The following is a 23,340-nucleotide window of genomic DNA, read 5'->3' on the forward strand; positions in this document are numbered from 1 at the left end:
ATGAGATACTTTTGATTGTGAGTTGATTAGCTACCTTAGGATATGAACAAACATAATTGGAAACCAAGGAATATGAACCAGGGTATCAGTAGTTTTTGTCTTTCAGTGGTGGGAATCAACTGCCTTAACAAAAACATATAATCCAAAGTAATAATGATGTGGATAAAAGCAAGAGAGCAATGAATCTACTTTGAAATATGGAATTGACTTGTACACTAATTCTGCCTCTGCTTTTTAAATTGTTCAATAGATTTGCTAGGAAAAAATACATTATAGAAGCATAAAATACTTTATAATTTCCTCTCAAATATGCCCTTGGGTTCCTATTGATTTGAGAGATCTTTCAAATCATTTCTTAAAGTTACATTTTAGACAACTTAAAGCAATGACATCAAAGTTTAATTTATTTGGCTAGAGAGAGGATTCAGCGGTTAATGCACCTGCAGTATAAGCATAAAGAGCTGAGTTCAGATCCTAGAAGTCATGTCAGGCAGGGTATGGTGGCAAGCATCTTTATCCTGGTGCTCCCATGGCAGTTCAAGAGGCATGAACACTGATGACCAGAACGCTACCTATCCTGTCATTCACAATGAGCAAGAAGCAATGTGGAAGGGAGGAACTTAGACTCCAGGCTAGTCGATGACTTCTGCATGCATACATGTACCATCACTCTCAAAAGAACACATACATACACACACTGACATAAACACAGGCACACAACAATAAAATTGTAGCTCTTTTGTAAAAAGAATTAAACTTTAGAGATGCTGCCTAAATAGTATATGCACAAATGCACTCATAAAATCACATAATTGCTTATAGACCACATTGTAATTTTCATTTCAGAAACTGGAAGAAAATTTTAAGTATATAGAACAAATAGTTGTAAGTGTATTATAAAATATTACCTAAATATGGTATCTGGTATGCATTTTAGATATAATCACATGATATGATTTCATATTAAGTAATTTAATATAAGTAAGAAATATGATGTAAATTTTAAATATTCCTAGAATTTTTAAATTCACCTGAGAGGAGATTGCTGTTCAGATTGTCTTAATATAAATTAAAGGAGCTATAAAATATCAATAAATTATGAAATTATTGGTATCTTACAGTGAGATCATTGCAAATTAGTTTTATAATCAAATGGAGCCAAAACTGATTTCCAAAGAGCATTGTATTTTTCATCAGCTTGGTAGAAAGAGAACATCTTTTGCTCTAGATCAGAAAAGAAATGATTTATTACACCATCGTGACCTTCTGAAGAGCTTTATAGTCTCTCATTAAGTGCAACAGTACAGAGAGTCACTTACTGCTCATTTTACAAAGACTATAACATCCTGTGACTCCTCAGGCAGCTGTATAGCGATTTACAAATCAAGACAGGCATCGAAATTACTGAACATAGAAAACAATTCATAGCGTCAATGCAAATAAATGTTTTAGATTTTTGACAATATATTTAGTCAAATAAAATAAGGTTCTTTATTCATGAACAAATTTGAAAGGTATTCAAGCAGGACTCCAAAACCATTTATTCTGAATTATTTGCCTTATTATCTTAATGCCATTTTCATGTCACTTTGTAGTAACCTTGTGATGGCATAACAAAACAAGAAGAAAGTGACTAGCAAAGGGCAGGATAAGTAGTACAAATCAACACATGTATTTCTTCTTCAAGACTCAATAGACTGGAAATGGTAACAAATGCCTTTAATGAGTTTCTGAGTAGTATAATCTACAAAGTGAGTCCCTGTTTTTAAAAATACAAATGTCATAGTAGAAATTCACATTACACTCTGATGTTTCTGCCCATAAATATAAGACATACGTAAGCTAATATAATATATGGAAAAAATAAAATACCTGTTGTATAGAGATAGACAGTTGACATATTTTGTATATTCAGGGTGTCATCCACAGATACAGCCAACAAGTATCCAAAATATTCTGGGGAAAAAGTGATCTACACTAAACATGTCCAGACTTTCTTTCTCTTCTTTATTTCTGAAGCTATTTGCATAGAATTTATGTAGTATGTAGTGTTATAAATTCTTGAGATGATTTGAGTATATGGGAGAGTTTTCACATGGTTTATGTAACATTTTATATAAGTGGCTTAAAGTCACACATCCTGCTATCCAGGTGGAGAGGGAAGCCTTAAATCCAAAATGTGCCAAGCCGGAAAGACGCTTCCAATTTATTCTGGCCGAAATGAAAGCTCTGGGAGATGCTGGTGAATATAAGACAATAATAACAGAGAGGAAAAGCTTGAGAAGAAAAGAGCAGCAATAGAATAAACCAACATTCATTGAAATATAGAAAAACTGAATAGTTGTTTATCCTGTTAAGTTTATTCTTTTAAATTTTTTTTTCTTGTTCAGAACAAAAAATTGCTAATAACAGCAAAGAAAATGAAATATTATTTTTATTAAGCAATATGTTTTGATTGCCAAGAGTAGGATAGATAATGAACTTTGAAATTCATTTCAAAGTGAAGCAAGAAGGTGAACAGATGTCTCCATTATTTTTAAACTTGAGGTCTCTATTGTGCAATAAGGAAGCTACACATTTCATAAAGCAACGTCACGCGAAATAAAGCATTCTGCTCTAACATGGTTTGCTACATTTCTGATGAAGTTATGGACACACAAAGCTTTTGATGTGGTTGTAAGATAAAAGTATATCCCATTGTTTTTAAATGAAGTCACTAATTAATTCTCACTCTGAAACTTTCAGGCATTTTGCTCCTATGTTTCACCTTATGTCTCATGTGACATGGCTCTGGTTAAGACGCTGCTTAAGGCCGGGCGGTGGTGGCGCACGCCTTTAATCCCAGCACTCGGGAGGCAGAGGCAGGTGGATCTCTGTGAGTTCGAGACCAGCCTGGTCTACAAGAGCTAGTTCCAGGACAGGCTCCAAAGCTACAGAGAAACCCTGTCTCGAAAAACCAAAAAAAAAAAAAAAAAAAAAAAAAAAAAAGACGCTGCTTAAGGACGTACACCACAGTGATGGTGACAGTAGCTGTAATTCAATTTCAACTTCATATTTAAGTCTATTGACATAAATCTACATTCATAAACACAGTGACTGTCTAGAGATAAACCATCCAGACATCAGAGACAGGATGAGGTATCAACCTGCATTCACTCCTTTTTTTCCTTAATTACCTTGTGTGTACAGAACACAAGCCTTCTGATCTCTCTCTCTCTCTCTCTCTCTCTCTCTCTCTCTCTCTCTCTCTCTCTCTCTCTCTCTCTGTGTGTGTGTGTGTGTGTAGGGGTGGGATTTTCTGATGGTGTGTGAGTGGGAGGCAAAGCAAAGAAACAAGTTATTATACTCTATTCTCTACATCACAGCAAGTTATGCCTCTAAGTACTAAAGTGATTCACAGTTGTTAGAAATGAAATATTATCATAAACATAAAAACATCTTAAGGAAGAAGGATGACTTTATAGTATGTATGTGTTTTTCCTATGTATATTTTGTATCTTAAATAAATGACAGATCAAATTAATGAGGTCTATGAAACATTGGCTAGGGTAAGTACTTGGCTTTGAGAAAAGCAGAAGAAAAAATAAGAACTATAGGGGCTGGAGAGATGGCTCAGTGGTTAAGAGCACCGCCTGCTCTTCCAAAGGTTCTGATTTCAATTCCCAGCAACCACATGGTGGCTCACAACCATCTGTAATGAGATCTGGCGCCTTCTTCTTGCATGGAGGCAGAATGTTGTATACATAATAAATAAATAAATAAATCTTTAAAAAAATAATAACTATATAAAGTATGTGATATAAAATGAAAATTGAACTTCTTTTATGATGATTTTCAAAATACTAACCCAGTGTTGTTGTTAATATAATGGTATTTAATTTTGTATCATACACTATTTATAATGTACACAATGAGTTAATTGAGATGACTACAATATTGATTTCATAGGTTAAATGATGTCAGTTTCCTAAAGTAAAGTTTTTAGAGTTATTTTCTATGCTAATGTATGAATAGTTGTACATTATATCCTAGAAGCTACATGACAAAAATAACCGAGCTTTCATTACCCAATTTTAGAATCTATTTCTACTCCAGTTTGGAGAAGTGTTGATTGAAGAGTGATCCCAATATTTAGTATGTATGAGGTCCCATACAGAGTACAGATGGCATCTTAACCCCATCCATATGTTTAAAACATCTCCTTCATTTGGAAGTTTTTCAGGCACCAAAACAATCATGGAGTGAAGAGATCTTTATGTTTTAATTTTACAAAATGAACCAGATCTCTTGTGCAAAAATCTTTGCCAGCTACAGAATTTCATCAACAAACAGCAAGCCAAGCACACATAAGGACCAAGAAAAGAATAATAAGTATGCATTTAATTAATAAGATTGAGTGAATTTTCTTTTTGGGGGCTATAATACTTTTGCTGATGTATTTGGTTTCTAGACATTTGAATACTTTTCATATGAGTTCAGCCTGTTCTATGATCATTTGGATCTTTCTATTTATTACAGTATTTTATTATGTGTTGTAAATTCATGAACATATCCCAAATAAATACATTTATTATTAAATAATTTTTATTTCTTTTACATAAAAATCACAGTTTCCCTCCCATTCCTGCTCTTCTCCCATTCCCTCCGCCACTACCTCCTTTCTACCCTCCCCCACTCCTGAGAAAGGGTGAGGCCTCCCATGGGAGTCAACAAAGCCTGACATATAATTTTGAGGTAGGACCAAACTTTTCTCTCTGCATCAAGGCGTCCCACCATAGGAAATAGAATTCAAAAAGCCTATTTAAGCATCAGGGACAGTTTCTGGTTCCACTGCTAGGGACAGACCAAGGTACACAAATGCCACGCACATGGAGAGGGCCTAGGGTGGTACCGTGCAGGCTCCCTAGCTATCTGTCTAGAGTCTGTGATCTCCCATAATCTTGGGTCAGCTGTCACCAATACCCCATCATGATTTTGAGCCCTCTGGCTCATAAAATTCCTCCTCTCTCTCTTCAAAGGAACTCCTGGAGCTTGACCAACGGGTAATATTTAGAAAGTGTTCTCCTGTGCCAATGCGTTCAAGTGTGCTTCCCACTTTCTCTTCTATAAGGTTCAGTGTGGCTGGCTTCATGTTGAGGTCTTTGATCCATCTGGACTTGAGTTTTGTTCATGGTGATAGATATGGGTCCATTTTCATTCTTCTAGATATTGATATCCAGTAATTCCAGCACCATTTGTTATATACATTAAGCACTATTTTTAATGTTCTTTACATAATATTTAGGTTCACATGACTTAAAGAAAAGGCTATATGTATACATAATCTCCAGAAACACTAATGTATTCCTCACTTTTCTGTGAATTTAATATTACTATAATTTTAAAACTCTGAGTCAGCTTCTTTGCTTACTATGGAGCTATAGAAGACAGAAACAGTCATTAAGATCCAGTACTAAAAATGAAAAAGTACAGGGCATTCCTGATTTACACAGTTGGCAACTAGTGACAGAAAATGAAGCAAGGAAGCTGAAGAATTTTGCATCAGTGATTAATCTAACCCAAAGGACAGTCATGCATGGTGATTGACAGAACCCTAAATAATGATCCAGGAGTTTTCAACAAGAGGAATCTTTCCAATTTCTCAGACTGTGTTTTCAGATGAATCACAGACTCTTTGTTTATATTCAAATATTAAATATTTTCAGGAATATTAAGAATGTTCTTTTCATTTATTTTAAATTGATTATAAATTTATATTTGTAAATTTCATTCATGATTGTTTTATTTCGGCAATGCTGTCCATTCTCCAATTCTTCCTATGGTCCATCTAAACATTTTCCAATTAATGATCTCTTCTTCATTTATTATTGTTACATAAACACAATTATCTATGTACTGCCTATCTGCCATCTATATTTCTAACTATTTATGATCTACCACTTGTCAATCAATTGAGTCTATCAAGTGCTACTCCAATGTACAGATTTTAAGGCTAACCACTTGAGATGATATAGCCTGGCAAAGAGTTCTTTCCTAGAGAAAATGTGTCTCTTTCTCTCAGCAATCATTGATTGCCTATAGCTCTTCATCTAGTGGTGGGGCCTTGGGAAATTTACCCATCCATGGTGACAGGTAAATTGCTAGTCATTCATGCAGGTCTTCTGTAGGCTACCACATGTTGAGACTATAGGTACCTCTTCTTGGTCATGGCTAAAAGATACTGCTAGTACCAAGTGTGCTGTACCTCTGGCTATCAATTCTTTGAGAAAATTTTGAACAATGTAAAGCCCATTTTAGTTTATTTTCATTAACTGCCTAAAGAAGTCTTTGGATTATTTAAAAACATTGACATTTATTGTGCCATCTTTCATGTAAGAAAGTTTTATGTTTGTCTCTTGAGGCTTCTATTTACAACGGAGTAAAACTACAATGTGACATTTGCTAATAGTGTCTGTCAAAGGAATGCGGCATCTGCAGAGCAAATCTATCACATAAATTATGTCAATTATTAATGAGATAAATGATACCCTTTTAGAGTAGAAAAAACTTTTACTTTAAGAAAATGTATTACTTTTGATAGATGTCAAATTTTCTTTCTAAAAATAATTCTCAGCTTTTACAAATCTTCATCAGTCTTTGTAAATCAGACCTTATGTTTCATAAAGAGATAAAAAATAGTACAATTTATCACCAGCTAGTCTAAGCTCACACGTGTAAATTCATCTGCTCTAAAAACTTATCTTTTTTTTCTTTTTTTTTTTATTAAAGATTTCCATCTCCTTCCCTCCTCCTCCCCCTTCCCTCCCCTCCCCTCCACCCATACCCCCACTCCACCCCTCTCCAAGACAAAGAGCCATCAGGGTTCCCTTCACTATGTTAAGTCCAAGGTCCTCCCAGCTCCCCCTAAGTCCAGGAAGGTGAGCAACCAAACTGACAAGGCTCACAGTGAGCTCGTCCATGTTGTAGAGTTCACGTTCATTGCCGTTGTCCTTGGTTTCTCAGTCCTCCTCCACTGTCAGCCACATTCAGAGTCCGGTTTGGTCCCCTGTTCCATCAGTCCCATTTCAACTGGACTTGGTGGTCTCCCATTAGATCTGTCCCACCGTCTCAATGGGTAAACGCACTCCTCACGGTCCTGACTTCCTTGCTCATGATCTCCCTCCTTTTGCTCCTCATCCGGACCTTGGTAGCTCAGTCCGGTGCTCCTATGTGGGGCTCTGTCATTTTCTCCATCCAATGCCAGGTGAAGGTTCTATGGTGATATGCAAGATATTCATGAGTATGGCAATAGGATCTGTACATTTCTGGCACCCTCTCCTCAGCTGCCAAGGAACTAGCTGGGGGCGTCTTCCTGGACACCTGGGAACCCCTCTAGAGTCAAGTCTCTGCCAACCCTAGAATGGCTCCCTTAAGTAAGATATATAATTCCTTGTTCCCATATCAACCCTTCCTATATCCCCACCATCCTATTCCCCCAGGCTCTTCCCATCCTCCACTTCACACTTTTCTCTCACCCTCCCCCCTCCCCCCATCTCACCCCACCCCTATGTTCCCATTTTTTGTCCGGCAATCTTGTCTACTTCCAGTATCCAGGAGGATAACTATATGTTTTTCTTTGGGTTCACCTTCTTATATAGCTTCTTTAGGATTTTTTACGAATTATAGGCTCGATGTCCTTTATTTATGGCTAGAACCCAATTATGAGTGACTACATCCCATGTTCATCTTTTTGGGCCTGGGTTACCTCACTCAGGATGAACCTGTTAGAGGGGAAAGTGGGAAGTACTCTACAACATTTGGGCACAGGAGAACGCTTCCTACATATAGCCCCAGCAGCACAGACATTAAGGGCAACATTGAATAAATGGGACCTCCTGAAGCTGAGCAGCTTCTGTAAAGCAAAGGACATTGTCACTAAGACAAAAAGGCAGCCTACTGACTGGGAAAAGATCTTCACCAACCCCGCAACAGACAAAGGTCTGATCTCCAAAATATATAAGGAACTCAAGAGACTAGACTTTAAAATGCTAATGAACCCAATTAAAAAATGGGGCACTGAACTGAACAGAGAATTCTCAACAGAAGAAGTTCGAATGGCCAAAAGACACTTAAGGGCATGCTCAACCTCCTTAGCAATCAGGGAAATGCAAATCAAAACAACGTTGAGATACCATCTTACACCTGTCAGAATGGCTAAAATCAAAAACACCAATGATAGCCTTTGCTGGAGAGGATGTGGAGTAAGGGGTACACTCATCCATTGCTGGTGGGAATGCAAACTCGTGCAACCGCTTTGGAAAGCAGTGTGGAGGTTTCTCAGGAAATTTGGGATCCACCTAAAAACTTATCTTAAGGGTTTAGATAGTGATGGTAAAATGTTTCTTTGGGAAATCTAAAGAGAATGGGTACTGGGATGTGTTCAGGAAACTGTTATAGAAAACTAAATATTTGCATTAAAACTTCATAATTATTTTACATTTAAGTCACTACTAACCCCTTCTTGTATATAATATATAATATTGCCCAATATACTATAATATAAAATATAAATATAAATAAAAGTATATAATACTTTTATGTTTTGGAAAGGAAAAGGAAAAGGCATGCAGAGAAAACACGTCCACAGGGTTCACATCTAATGAGAAAATTATGTTGCCAGTAATCACTTTCTTTTGTTGAGCAGTCCATGAGTGAAGCAGGAAGGGACCTGCCTACAGTTTCGACTTAATGACACATGGGCAGAGAACAGACGAAAAAAAATAAAGCAGAGGAAACAGAGACAGGGTATAAATGTCTAAAGTCTCCATGCTGAGTGTCTTTACACAGAATTTTAATGCATGTGTACTTGTTACACATTACTCTATCTCAATATTGTATAGCAATTATTTACATGACATTTATATAGTAAGCTTAATGTGAGATGTTTAGACATTTAATAACATGAAAAGACTGAAGAAGTTAGAATCAAATGTGTATATTTTTTATGAGTGGCAATATCACTTGAAGATTTTGGAATTCAAAGAGAATTCTGATACCTTATAGATATTGAGAAATGCTTATAATTTATGAATTTGAGTGTTATGTCTAGGAAATGTGATACATATAAATCAGCTAAAGGTAGCTGATGAAATAAAATCAGCTTCTCAAAAAAAGTGATTAGATTTCCTTAAGCAGCCTGGGAGAACTTTGTTTGGTGTAGCATTAAAGTTCTCCTAAATTCTCATGTAAATTTTTCAAGCATTTAATATCTTTTGCAGCCATGAACATAATCTTTTTAAACTGATTTGGAGACTGAAAGTGTATTGAAAATGCATAACCTTATGTAATAATTGGGCATAACTTGTACATTGAAAATATTTGCTTTACATTCATGAGAATGATGCAGAACTCTAGGATATTCCTTGGCAGAGAGTCTCTAGTGCCACAAATCTGAAAGTCAATGAAACTTCTTTGGGGGTAATGAATAACTCCTCGATAATTTATCATTCATATCATCTTGCAGTGAAAGTATTCCGCCATATGTATAGGTCTACCCATGTGTGTTATGGACCTAGTAAGATCGCTGCTAAGGAAGGGAGAATTAATTCAAGATTTTAAGTTTATCTGAGGACTGTTTTATTACCATCTAAGCAAATAATAAAAATAGCAGCACAATTGTTTATAGCTTTATTCTTATTAACTAAGGAAACTGGGGAATAGTATGTTTATTGACGGAGATATTGCTGAGACTTTCCATGTTTTTATTTTTCCATCTACCATGCTAATCATCTACTATCTGAGTGTTCCTATCTTGCTCTGTTTGTATCACTTTGCAAAATAATTGAGCACAATTCTTCACTTGACATAAACTCTCCTTTTAGATACTCTGTACTTTGTACAGTAAGATTAAACTCATAATTCCTTTTTTGAATGTACTTCCAAGGTATTTTTAAAAATATATATGAATAACTTTCCTCAAAATTCTTTTTGTAGTTGACTTACAAAATTTAGCAAAATAGAACAATGGTCTTTGAGTCTGACACTTATGAAATTTTTATTTATATTTCTCCAAGCTGTTTCCTTGTAAGCTGAAAGTTTGTAGATCCCTTGTCTGTGGAACTCTTACGTGTCTGTGTGTGTGTGTGTGTGTGTGTGTGCGTGTGTGTATGTATGTGTGTGTGTCTACCATTCATTAGAGACAAATGCAGGATGAATCTTAAAATTAGAAGGCACAATTATCTTAAAGGCATTTAATCATTTGTTTTTAATTATTAATGATACTTTGTTCATATATCAATGTTTTAAGTATTTGGATACAAAGACATTGCACATATGACTTTTATAACAGTGTTTAAGTTTTTTCATACTATTTTATGAAAACATAGTATGAAAATAGTGGTGGTGAGCTTACTTCATAGTTATCTTTTTTACTGAATTTATTGTCCCTTGAATTCAGACATTTGTAAGCAATAGGTAAGTTCTGCTGTACAATGGAGACCTGAAAGTTTCACACCATGTGTTAGTTATACAACTAAGATCAAGCCCAGTTTTTGAGAACATAATTAAATTTTTATATGAATTTTCATTGTTTGAGGTTTCAAATAAAATAAGAATATAAAAAGCTTTTTAAGTTTATGTAAACATGCATACATACATTTAAATGTACCTATATTTAATAATTGTATCTCTCTATATATATTAGAACCATTTCTGTTAAGAAAATATTTTATTTCACTATTTATTTATTTATTTTGATGTTTAGGACTGAACTCGGGGCTTTGTCAAGTACTTGTCCACTGAGCTAAATCCCCAATCTCAGTAAAATATTAACTGAATACGACACATTGCAGAAATGGGAAAGTTGTTTACCCAGCAGCAACAACAGCTTATTTCATCATAGAACCGTCCACAGCAGTGTCACCCATAAATGTATGCTTTTTGTGATCTTTTAAAAAATATTTTTGAGCGAGCCTCTCCCTTTATGGCCAACTCAGTTTTCAAATTTGGAACCTTTCTTCCTCAGCCTCTTGGATGCTGGGATTGCGGATATTTGCAAAGATGCTCAGCTAACATTTGTGATTTTAATGACTATGCTATATTATTTGTGACCAGTATAATATCATGAAAGCCACCAGATTAGAAATATGCTGACTATTAATATAGGCTTTTTGAAGTTTCCAGATTAATATGAAGAGATGAGATACTTAAGATAAACTACATTTTCGGAAGCTTGAAAGCCTTCTCTATGCCTATCTTACATTGTATTTTGATTCACCTGATTTAGAATGTCTGTTCTTATTCGTAGTTAATAACTTTAGATTGGTTGTCCTGATACTGTGTCTACCAAAAAGAACAAGTTTCCAATAGTCCCACCATATCATAGGTACTCATTAAGTCTACTGTACAAACATCAATGTGCAATACTGATCTGTTTAAACTCATTTCCTCCTCTTCTCAGATATCCAGAATGATGATGGATTATTTCAGATTATTTTTTTAAATCTTTTTTTCTCATTTTTTTATTAAAAATTTCCATCTCCTCCCCTCCTCCTCCCCCTTCCCTCCCCTCCCTTCCACCCATACCCCCACTCCCTCCCTCTCCAAGCCAAAGAGCCATCAGGGTTCCCTTCACTATGTTAAGTCCAAGGTCCTCCATTACACATATCCATCAAAGGATCCAGTGAATTTTTCTTCTCATCACTCTGCCCATCCTTCTTCCTAATTTCCTAAACCATGAATGATTTCACTTTGAAACCTAGTCTTTGAAGTCAACCACATATTTGTCCTAAGTCTGGGTGAGGGTGTTAGGTCTGGACAGCCCTTAAACTTTACCACTGGAGATGGGAAGTAGGATCTTGATGATACCTACTGTCAATCAAAGATTAGTCATAAACAAAGGAAGTTTGCTTTAGCAACCCAGTTCATCTCTGTCTCTAATTATTTCACCCTTGGCTGAAATATTGCTAAGGTAGCCAAAAAGCTGTGTATGGGGGAAGGGTTCGTTTCTTTTTTAAAATTTTTTTGGGGGGTTCGTTTCTAATGAGGACTTTAATCTGGAAGTCTACCTTGCCGAAACCAAATTGTATTTTCTGTATTTTTAATCCACTTGCCTTCAGTACATTGCAGTTTCCAGTTCTGAGAAGTGATGCATAAGTACCAGGAGGTCTTCCTCTTGTGTCCTTAGAGATGGTCAACAAAATGTGTTCCCTGAATGAGCCAAGCACAGATCAACAATCTGGTTTATTTTTGTGGCATTCCTAGTCTTTAAAGACCTACCCATCTCCTTTGAAAGCATAGAAATATTTATCTGTACCCAGTTTAAACAAATCAAAAATCCAACTTGGTATAATGTGTAGTACAAAATAAGTTTTTAGTATCCACATTTACACACTCAAGAATTTCTCTTTTATTCTGGATGGAGCCTGTGAAATTGTCCATCTTTCATACTTTCTGTTCAAATGAATTGCCTATCTTGTGCCTAACTAGATAATTTCAAAACTTATTCTTTCAGTGGAAATCCATGGCTCTAGCTGGGTACTGCCGATTCTGCATACCATTACTTTCAGGTTTTAAGTCACACCCAAACATTGCCAGAGCTCAAAATACAATGAGTTTTGAACATTTCCAACTCCAGTTCCCCAATTTCTAGTGTTTGTATCGAGTTCCTTCAGAGTTTTGGGATTTTAATATAATCCATGGAAAGGGTCTACATAAAATTGACATCGACTAATAGGGCTTTATATGATTGTTTTTATAACGAATTACATGAAACAAACTAATAAGACTTCTCACTTTGTCAACTTGTAAAGCTCAAAGTTAGGTGTTAAAGAGACCTCTTAAGCATGCACAGACTATTCTTTTCATCAGTTACTTCCTTAAAGGAAATATCTTAACTTATTTTATAATTATCTGCCTCAGGAGACAGGCAAGGCTGTCATCTAGTGTCTGAACCTCAGAACTGCAGACGCACAGTCCTCAAACCTGTGAAAAAAATGCAGCTCCTGTAGACAGAACAAAGAGATTTGAGAAACAAAAATATCTGGCAATTACTGGGCCACATCAAATATGAATATCTCTTTAATGTTCTGTTCTACTCCCGAATCTGACATGTATTCAAAAATGGTTTTATAGCACCTTTTCCCCAAACTCAGAATATGATGGTATCATGTGAGACACACCCATACCCACTCCTACACACACACACACACACACACACACAGAGAGAGAGAGAGAGAGAGAGAGAGAGAGAGAGAGAGAGAGAGAGAGTAAACACCAAGATATGTATGTCATAACCAGGAACTAACTTTCCTGTATGAAATACAATTTTAAAATAAATTTGAGTGTCATTTTTGCATTTAAATTTACTCTCCTAAACTTTCCAATTGGTAAGTAGCCAATCCTATTTTTCCCATACTTTCTTACAAAGTTATATTTTTTCTGTATATACCAATATTTTGATAGGATCTGATTCAACTCTAAGATCATTCAACTCTCAGAAAACCAGTAATTTCAACTGACAAACAACTATTAAAGTGGGTTATACCACATTTTTCTATTCTCTCTTCATATGAAAAACAACCTTCATTGTATTTTAAAATAGATGATAATTATTTGCCAAGAGAAACCAAGAGTAGACACCACTGAAAAGAAAGTGTTCGGAAATATTTTAATTAATGAAATTGTTCACAAAATCAAAATTCTTCTAGATAAAGTAACTAAGGAAGATGTATCTCTTTCTCACTGATATGGTTTTTAGTAAAAACGAATATACCAAATCTGAGCATTTTATCAACTGTGACTCTGTTTTTAGATTGTAGTGAGTTATGCAATTTACAGTGTAGATTAATTCTTCATAAATTACTCATAATGTGGAGTTACTGATAAAAGATGAGTTCATTACAATATTATTAAAACATATAAATATCTTAAAATTAACACAATATCTGTAAAATCGATTTTTAAATGAAATTATAATTTATTTTAATAATCACATATCATTTTAGTTATTTTGGCACTGCAATAACAAAATTCTTGACAGAAGAAATTTCCAGAAGAAAAAAAAATGCAGTCTACTAGGGCTTACAGTTTGAAGGGATACATTCCATCATGAGAGGGGAAAGGACAATGGCTGGGTTAAGAGGCCAAGGGCTGCTTACACTGCCTAACAATCACAAAGCATAGGATCAACAGCCTCAACATCTGCTCATCGTGACCTACTTTTCCCACTAGATGAATCAGAATCTTCCCAAACTGCACCACTTGATGAGTCTGCAGGTAATGTTTTGCATCTGGACCACAACATATATTCTGTTCCCAGTATTTCATGGAATCCTGTGTGGGATCTGCTCACTAGGAAACAGTTTTACAGAATCTATCTATATTCTGCACAGGAATCACATATTCTGCTTAATCTTTCTCATTCAAGTCTTCCGTTTCATTGAAATCTCATTCTCAGACATTAAAAGATTAGATCAAATTTTTCTTTTCATCCCTTCTCATTTTCCACTCATTTGTAGATTTCATGTTTGTTAAAGTACCAAAATGGCACTGAAAATTTTGATGACATCAAAGCTCGAAAACATCAATAAGAATATGAATATGTGTTCTATATGATAAGTTAGGTGGTGCTATAGTCACCTTCGGGCCTCTGCCACTGTAATGAATAGTTCGCTCATAATTTTAATTTAATATATAGTTTAGGTATTTGGTTTTACTTTAAAATAAATTTTCATACTAGTATGGTGGAAATGTCTTGTAATGGGAGTTAAATGAGGTTAAAAGCAGGGCAAAGGTGATGCTTTTCTTTCTTTCTTTAAATATTCTAAATAGATCAAGACTCTGGAGTTTCTTTTTGAATAGCACTTCCAGAAGGTAAATTTATATGCAGCTCAAGTATTCGAATGGATAATTTATTCATCAGCATCACTTTCTCAAGCTATTCTTCATAAAATATCATCATGATACTCTGCAGTAGAATTTGATTGTGCAAACTGATATTACTCAGCTGCACTGATAAAGAAGGAAGTGATGATTGTATTCTTATTCTATTGCATAATAGGAATTTAAATTTCAATTACATCAGATTAAATATTCAGTTATATGCCATCTTTATTTAACATTATTTCTGATTAGTTTCTAATTTCTGCTGCTATTGATAACAGCTTTAAACCTCCCCATCTGTGATTGCACAGTGGAGACATTCACACATTTCCATTTTATTTATTTGTATTTTGAATTTAGCAGAGTTTTGAAACTCTTAAAAATTAACTAAGTGCAAAGTATTTCAAATTAAGAACCACAGTTTTATAAGTATTAAAGCACAATCTGGCTTACTGAAATCTACGGCTGACAAAAGTGTGAAGAAAATCTTAGCTGTGTTTTATTTTCTCCTTACAAATAAATTAGGAGAGGGATCTGCCATTAAAGTACTTGAAACAGAAATCAATGTAAATGGAGAGTTCTCTTTCATTTCCCAAGTATCCAGACCTGAATAATCACATAGAAGCTGTATTAATTACAACATTGCTTGTCCAATGGCTAGGCTTCGTATTAACTAACTCTTATATATTAAATTAACCCATTTCTATCAATCTGTGTATCACCACGAAGCTGTGACCTAATGGTAAGATTCCTAAGGTTCCTGTACATCCTTCTTCTTCTGTAGCTACATAGTGTCTCCCTGAATCCATCAATTCTCTATATATTTCTGTTAATTTTTCCCACCTGACTTTTCTCTGCTAAGCCATTGGCCAAAACAGCATTATTCATCTACCAGTTTAAAGCAACACATATACAGAAGGACATCCCACACAATCTCCTCCTTTCTGTTTAAATAAAAAGTAAGGTTTTAACTTTAATATAGCAAAGTCATATATAACAAAACAGGTTTCAAGGAAGAATTACAGTTACACTATTAAGTCCATTTACATATGGCAAATTAAGGAAAATATTCTATCATCTATCCTATTTTTATGAATCTCAAGTTTCATATCTAATTTATCTTTTATCATAACTCAATAAAAAAGTAGCTAACTGTCTATAACTCCTCAAAGACCCCAGAAGGATATTTTACCTAAGTAAACAGGGAGTAGCTTGTAAGCAACTTCTGAAGTTTTAAAATTGACAGAGATATATTACTGCCTGAATAGTCACCAAAGTTCTTCACTGATGTTGGGACATCCATCTTCAGTTTATAAACCCATAGTATCTGACAGACTTTTCTGTGAAGTAGAAAATTTGAAAGACTGTTTCACCTATATTGGCAGTTTATCAGTCACTTACTTCTATGTGCTATAGAATGTTTAACAGTGTCTTTCATGAAGCAGGAACCCCAAATGGTCATTACATCTTTTAAAAGTTTAATAGTCACTTTTCTGTGGGTGAAGCATGTCCAGTTCATACAGCATACCATAAAGCAGTTAAGCAAGAATAGATTTGCCTAAATGGCAAGCCTTGAATTGAAGGTAAATTCCATAACAAGTTTATTCAATGCCCATCATCCTCTCTAAAGTAATTGGTGTTGCCAGAAGCTGACATATCTCACTGTCAAGAAAAGTCTGAGTTCTTAAAACATTTTAAGTGGCATATTCCATTGTCTTTGAAGTGTTGATTATTTATCTAACTGAAGTATGTCTCTGCATATCTAGAAAATCTAACATGACTAGTAGTTAGACTAGTCAATGACTATTATAAATGACTGCTAATCTGTAATTTTATACATTACATTTTTAAATAAGCTGTATAACCATAATACTTTACACAAGAGCAGAAAAACATATACACAGTGTAGCAAATCGACCTTAAATTTGTATCAATAAACTAAGATCCATACCAATGCAAAGTGTTCATCTCAATATCATATTCCCCTTTAAATGAAAACAAAAATTAATAAACAATTATTTTGGAAATTTGGTAATAGTTTTCTCCAACTAATTTCTTATGTTTGTTGTGCAAAATATTTTAGGGTTCACAGAGACATTTGGGGGGTCTTATTTTATCAAACCTCAATAGCCTAGAAAGAATCCACAGGTTCTCATCTTTTTGGAAACAAAAGCAGAACACTGTTCTCCAGTCAAAACACAATAATATATATATTCCAGAGTCTCTGAGTATTTTATATCTTTAAGTGGCTAATTTTTTAATCCTTTAATATATGACTATTTGTACTTTTTATATTGTTTTTATTGTTTCTTTAAAGACTTTGATTTATTTTTTAAACTTAAATCTTTTTATAACTGTCTATTCTCATTTTCTACTCTCTCTCAAGCCTACATTATTTATCCGACACTGTGACCAATTCAGAGTTCATTTTTATCAAAATCTGTCTTTATTGTGTATCTATCATCATTTTCTGACCAGGAACACCTTTTCTTTTCAAATGTTAAATGGACATGGCTAGGACCAACTCTGCTATGACCCTGCTTATTTGTTTCACCCAGTCCACCATGGCAAATATATGTTCACCACCTCTGTGAGCCATGTGCACCACCCTTGCTCTAGGGACCCAAAAGGTCTATGTCGCCATTAATAAATTTATAACATGGTGCTCACAGAGCCCATTTAAGTACTCTGTAACTATACCAGCATGAACTAGGAAGCCAGCTCTTATAGGACCCATCAGTTTTTGCTGCTAATACTAAGTAAGCATTAAGCATTTTCTTAATGGAATCTTTCCCTTGCTTTCCTCTAACAAGCAGAGCCCACCCAAGAAAATGCTTATACCAAGAAGCCATGTTTTATTCTGTTCTTTTGTGTCTTTAATTTCTTCCCAAGCTCTCTCAAGTTTTATGTTGATTTAGTTACCCCATGATGGTTTGTCATTTTGTAAATGGAGACTGATCATTTTTTCCTCAGCTGCCAGACCTAAATAATCACATAGAAACTATACCAATTACAACATTGCTTGGCCAATAGCTTAGGCTTCTTATTAACTCACATTAACATCTTAAATTAACTCATTTCTAACCATCTGTGTTTTGCCACGAGGCTGTGGCCTACTGGTAAGGGTTCTAAGTTCCATTCACCTGTCCTTCTATTTTGGCATCTACATAGCGTCTCCTTAACTCCACCTACTCTCTCTATTTGGCTTTCCCATCTAACTTTACTCTGCTAAGCCACTGGTCAAAACAGCTTTATTAATTAACCAATAAAAGCAACATGTATACAACATGTATACATCAGATCAAAGACTGGATTTCTTATCTTAGCCTCCATCAAGCTATGAGATGGTCATAGCAACCAGTCTATAATTCCAGAACTGGGATAGAGGCTAAAAGAGAAAGCATAGGGTTCAACAAGTAAAATGACTTTCTAAGACTAATGGCATAAAAAAGAATGGGGTTAAAATAAGAGACTTTCAATCAATGAATGCGGTGGAGATTGAAGGTGACCTAAGTCAGCTTCAGGTATATAATATGCACAGACACACAGACACAGAGGTTCATGTGCACTCACATGTGTGTTCACACACATATAAACAGACACACACCTCACTCAGAGATACACACAAAGAATAATAAATAAATACATTAAAATTTCCCTATATAAGTTTGGATAAAATGGGCAGTATAAAAAGGAATCCATTCACAATTCACAAGGTTTTTAAGAAGATTCAAACAACTAGATATGAGTGATGTAATTACTTTATTACTATTAAAATTCTTTTTAAAAAAATCAACACCCCTGAACCTTCATTTCTCTTCATTTGTTCTTTTTGTCATCTTTTCTTTTAGTTTTTCAAACTCCACTTCACCACTGACTCCAGGACTCTTTTCTCATGTTTTCCAGTCTTCACCTGATTCTATTGTATCTCAAGATACTACTTTATTGTAGACTCCTATTTTACTTTCTTGTGTGCTAAAATGACTTTCTAGGAAGCCCTTGTTCCCAGAAATCTCATCTTTTACACTGTTAAACTACTGTGTGTAAAGTGTGAATTTAGTCGATTCATTCCATGGTTTCTTGTTGCTTAATGGTTAGTGACAAAAATATTAGAATAGCTATTGATTTATTCTGGATAATTAAACTTTTGATTTTCTTAGTGTAATGGCAAAATCAAGTTCCTAAAATTTACGCAATGAAACTGATAATATAATTTAAACTGCTTCTTGACAAAGATCTTTTAACTAGTGGATAGCCTTGTCTTAAAGAATATAGGTTCTGCATGGGACAATTCTAGACCCTCTACATATGTGTGACAATGTGTGGATTGGTCTGCTTGTGGAACGCCTAAAAATAAGCGCAGGGGATGGCCCTAAAACTTTATTTGCCTCTTGGGAATCTATTTCTCATATGGGTTGCCTTGTCCAGAATTAATACAAGGGTGGGTGCTTAATCTTATTGCAACTTGATATGTTATGCTTTGTTGATATCCATGGGAGTCCTGTCCCTTTCTGAAAAGAATCAGTGTATTGATGTGGGGGTTGAAGAAGGGAAAGAATTGGGAGGAAAGGAGGGAGTGAGATAAGGTCAATGTACAAAATAAATAAATAAACTTTAAAATCATAATATAGACTCAGTAATTTTATTAACACAAATATACACAAAATCATATGCATGTACACATGCTAATAAAAAATTTAAGTTTTGTAGTATATTTATCTACTTTTACCATGTAAGGAAACAATTCATGGTATAGATTTATTAAGATAAATGACTTGATAGGCTAATATTTTCACCCAGCTAAATAATCACGAGTCTCTATACACTAATGTCTTGAAGGTGCCAGGAAATCTGTTCCAAAATATTTTTATTTATGTCACTTGTATAAATTAAAATTTTTCATATTATTTCTAACCGTAATCCTTTAGAATCTATCTGATCTATCTTATTGACAGGAGTAAAATTTTAAAGTCATGGTTTAAAATAGCAAGTTAAAATTAAGTTGAAATTTGTCCCACTTTTATACATGAAAACAATGTGCTTAAAGGAATGCACACAATTGTTTGATGTCACTCATCCTGAGCACTTCCTTTGCTCCATCAAAGAAAGGCTGAAGATATAATCATTTTAGTCCATCTTGGTTTGTGGGAAACTGTGGGTGGTAGTTTAAAGGGTTGTATGAAAATTATCCCTTAAGGAAACTGTAGGTTAAACAACTTTCAAAATATGATTGAAACCAACCCAAAGGTGTTGGAATGGAAGGTTGATGCGGGTGGTAAAAGGTGGCTTGTAGCGAGAAACTAATTAGCATTGCATAAATTACTAATCGAATTTCCTTTTTCAAATATAGGTATGATTTATTCCAGGGAGGGTCTTGATGTAACTGACCTAAATATTGACCTATTTTTGCTCTCTATCTTGGTATCAAATAAAAGACATTTGATAAATGGGAATTTGTCAAGAGACATTTCTAGTTTATTTCATTAACAAATTCATTTTTCACACTATAATGCAAAATGAAACCAGTAACAGCATTTGTCAAAATACTGTTTTATTGCTGCTTTTTTTATATATCACATCTAGAGCATAAGAATGAAGTTAGCTTGTAAGAAGTATCTTACAACAAGGTATGTCAAATCCTAAATAATCAGAATACATTTCTTGTTGTTTTTATATCTCTATTCATTTCAGTATCCTAAGATACAAATTTCTGTATACAAACAAATTAAGAGCAGACATTTATTAGAAATCCAATTGGCTCTTATTTGTTCTTGTTTATTTTGCTTATTTTTGATTTATTGCTAATGTTATTGAACATAAATAATCATTAATTGAAGTCTTTTTAGATACTTTGAACATAATTTCCTTTGCATTTTAAAGAAATATCTATTTTTTATGAAACAATTCCAATCTTCTTAATTCATATTACATATGACTATTTTAGAGCTAAATAACATTTTTATTTGAATGTTCTTTATAACTTCAAAATATTGTTCTATCCTTTAGAGCAGCTAGTAAATAACAAAAGTATTTCTTATTAAAAATGGATCTGTGCAAACATATATTGTTTCAGACAAAATACTGATAACGAAAATGCAATGCAAAATATAAAATGAGTTATTCTCTTCTGATATGTATGAAAGGCAGACAAGTAAGTATTAGAATAAAACATTTTGAGGAAGTCCAGGTTTTCAAAGAACAGCTGTTACTGGATTTATACAAATTTATCAAGTATAAGAATGAAAGACTGTTTAGGGAGGATCGTCTTTGTTAACAAATTGTTAAAAGTATATTTTTTCTTTCTCTCTTTCTTTGCATTTCAAACACTACCAAAAACAATCCTATGTTAAATTGTCTTTAACTTAGCAAGGTATAAAATTAAAACTGCAACTCTTGAGAGCTAGCATGGATAAGAATAAACTTTTTTTTAACCCAAGGATAGCTAGGCTAGCATGCCTGGACAATCTGGGGTGTTTAGAATTACTGAAGAAATTTCTACAAGAAGAAAAGATGCAAAGGGAAACATAGTATTGAAGATTCAGACACAGTTTATAAACTAAAAGCTTGAACTATATAGTACTGTATAATAAATTTAAATAATGTTATTTAATTCTGTGCTTTTCCTGTATTCTGGGAGGAAAACAAAACAAAACCAAACCAGTAAGTTAAAACAAAGCATGGAAAGTCACAATGGGCCTGAAATTATAATTAAGTGAATCAACTTCATTTTTAAAAAGTTGTTCAAGCAAACAATAATTGATTAATTAGTCTCCTTTGTTAACAGTGTATTTACAGTGATTCATTGCTATAGAAATAAATGTGCATTGTCTCAGACAGCTGATAATGATGCTAAAATATGAGAAATTCGGTTTCTCACAGTAGATTTTCTCCAGGTTCTGGTGTGAGGAGAATGGTTTTGATGGGGCTCTCATCCTGGCTTGAATATATCTGTCGTATCATAGGAACTGATGAGCTAATAAAAGCCCAGGTTCTGTTTTTTTTTTTCTTGGTTTTTCGAGACAGGGTTTCCCTGTAGTTTCTAGAGCCTGTCCTGGAACTAGCTCTTGTAAACCAGGCTGGCCTCGAACTCAGAGATCCGCCTGCCTCTGCCTCCCGAGTGCTGAGATTAAAGGCGTGAGCCACCACTGCCCGGCACTGAAACAACATGAGTACATGCTGATTTATCTAAATTTATATTTCAAGTTCATCTCTTCCAAGACCACCTTGATGTTCCACCCAGGTTGGGAAGCCCCAGTTCATATTATTAAAACTTATTTAAAGCAGAGTCATCATCTCTTTCATGAAAATTATTTGGACAAATTTTGGGAAGTTAGTAGCAAATTATATGGTTTGGTAGAATTTTTTACTTGACATTCTTTCTCTAGTCTATTGCTTGGTCAATTTTCATCTACCTCGAGCACAAGGTCTTTCACTGGTAAAGTAGCAGTAATGGTAACTTAAAATATGTTTAGGAGTGAGTCAATGAAGTTTTGAATAAAAACCTGTGGATTCTAATTATAACTGTAATGACTTGACAAAACAATGGGATGGTATCAGTGGCTCATTGGCTGTAGGTGACCTGGCAGTTTCTTACTTTCGTGTGTTTCCAGCACAGCAGATGTAACTGATACATGACCTTGTCAGAGCTGCACGTGTTTTAGCAGATCTGGAACTCTGCTGTTTAAAGAAGTCTACGGTTACTCATTTAGTCGATTTGTATAAGTGGTCTTGGAAACCCCGAGTTGGATCCTTTCTAGATCATAAATGAATTTTTAAAAAGTAATGATAATATGACCGCTTTCAAATGCTACACAGGCACTATTGTGCAGAATTTAACTTTCCTAAATTAAGGACTTTAGTATGCAATGACAGTTCCACTAAAACGTTCACTAGTGACCAAAAGTGAGAGAATATTAAAAATGATTTTGCATATTTTAAAGGATTATCATTTAAAAAAACAATAAAGATTAAAACCTTAGAGGAAGTAATGCAATGGTCCATATTTCAGAACCATTATAATTGATTAAAATTAAAGTCTCAAGCCTTAAATCTTTTAAGTCTTATAATCTTTGGATTATAGAGAAAGGTATTTATTTTTGAGGATAATTATTAGATGTGAAAATAAACTTTTCAATAACACATGGAGGAAAAACCAAATCTTGTGAAGGGTCATCTATCAATGAGTAACAGAATTTCTAATCATTTCCATTATTAAGGATTCTCTTGATACTCTCTCCCTCCCCCACCTCACCCCTGCATGATTCCTCCTGTTCTCATCCTCACCAGCCCCGTTCCATCAACAAAATCTATTCTCTTTCTCCTTTCCTCAGATCTCCATGTATCTCCCCTTAGCCCTCCTTGTTACTTAGCATCTCTGGGTCTGTAGAACGTAGCCTGATTATCCTTTACTTAACTGACAATGGCTATATAAGTGAGTATATTCCATGTTAGTCTTTCTGGGGACAGGGTTGCCTCACTCAG

This window comes from Arvicola amphibius, chromosome 10 (assembly GCF_903992535.2).
Source record: "Arvicola amphibius chromosome 10, mArvAmp1.2, whole genome shotgun sequence".
NCBI lineage: Eukaryota > Metazoa > Chordata > Mammalia > Rodentia > Cricetidae > Arvicola > Arvicola amphibius.